The sequence below is a fragment of the Monodon monoceros genome, unplaced genomic scaffold, assembly GCF_005190385.1.
Source record: "Monodon monoceros isolate NGI ecotype Baffin Bay Population unplaced genomic scaffold, NGI_Narwhal_1 Super_Scaffold_22, whole genome shotgun sequence".
Lineage (NCBI taxonomy): Eukaryota > Metazoa > Chordata > Mammalia > Artiodactyla > Monodontidae > Monodon > Monodon monoceros.
This window is the reverse complement of record NW_021703779.1, coordinates 23,043,409-23,044,925: the sequence shown is the minus strand read 5'-3', so window position 1 is coordinate 23,044,925 and position 1,517 is coordinate 23,043,409. Positions and strand designations below refer to the sequence as shown.

Here is a 1,517-nt window from a genome sequence, read left to right as displayed (position 1 = left end):
TTCTTGAAGAAGCTAAGAAACTCAGAGTATAAATCAATTATTTTTACAAAGCTAAAGATTAAAAGGAACAAGGAAAACTAAGATTGATCATGTTTTACTTTTTTTTCTATTCCATTATCCTAACTTTTACTGTGGGATTCTTTCACATTTCCAAGAATATAATCCCTACTGTGATGTTATATTTTCTTGTCTGGGGGATAAAAAACCTCAGACTTCAACAGGGGTGGGAAGATATTGCTGGGCATGGCCCTGGAAGGTGCACTGACTGGCAGTAGTGTCAGCCCTGGCTGCATCCATGGCTCTGGCTTTCTCTTCTTCATCTCGCGAAGCTTCTTTGTAATAAGATGGAAAGGCACTGGGAACTGTATCGTTGACCTTTGCCAAAAATTCCAGGACTTTCACCTTGCTGGTTTCAGCGCGGGCTCTCGGGCCCCACAGGAACTCATAGCGCAGAGGATCACTGTTGGGCACCTGACGGTACTCCAGGTACTTCAGCCTCACTAAATCTTTGGTGATGAGCTACCTGGGCTCCCCATAGATGAAATGTTTCCTTCCAGCATACACTCGCATCATACTCAGGAATTTCCAGATGTCTTCCTCAGTGGCACAGTTGCCCTTCATGAAGATCATACCCAGGAGATTCATCAGGAGACCGGTCTTGGGTAACCCCCTTCCACCACGCACCCTCCCATTGTTGGGAAGTTTCAATTTGCTGACAAGATCGTAGCAGTGACTGGTTGAGTCGACTTCCTTCACATCTACTGCAAAGACTATCTCAGTGCGCTCAGAGGCTCTCTTGAGAATCTCAGCAAATCGGTCGTGGTAGCTTTGGTGGACAATCTTCAGCATGTCTTCCTTCATAACGGGCTGTTTCATTTTATACTTGTACAGAAGGAACTGCTGCTCCAACAATCCAGCTTTCCTGGTTAAAAAGTCAGTTCCTGAGCTCTCAGTGAAGGATGGGACCTCATAGGCGCTTGCCCTATCCTCATGTTGGCCGTTGGAAGCTTCATCAGATATCGTGTAAGAAATGCCTGCAGGAGTAGTGGTGGTAGTTGGTGCTCTTTGAGGCTCCTGGGCAGTGCTACATGACCCAGCAGCAGGCAGACTTTGGGTAATGCCTCCACACTGAGGAGAGGAGGTGGTAGTGGACTCCTCTTCTGCTGCTGCTATGGCCTGGGCACCCCCACAATTCGGTCTCACCTCCGGCCTGGTGGCGTTTATCACCAGCATGGGCCTTACTCTTCTGACTCTGAGGCATGGTCAAGGACAGCAGGAAGGAGTATAGACAGGAGGTCAGAAGATGTGGACACCTGGAGGAAGGAGAATAAGATGCTATGAGTACCTTCAGTGGGGAGATTCCTCCCTGGCTTTAACCAAGGCCACCTCTGCAGGGTCCTTGAGGGCACTGCTCTAGGCCCCCTCAAGGCTTCTGTTTTGGTCAGCCTGTCCCCTGAGAACCCTGTGGAGGATGTTAGAACCTTAGACTGCAGCCTGCCAGCCCTGCCTGGGGTATA

The 1,517-nt window shown here is 49.0% G+C and overlaps 1 pseudogene; it reads right to left on the bottom strand.

The window, feature by feature from the left end:
- Positions 1–207: 207 nt before the first annotated feature.
- On the bottom strand, positions 208–1,261 carry LOC114905756 (annotated as a pseudogene).
- Between the last annotated feature and the right edge of the window lie 256 nt (positions 1,262–1,517).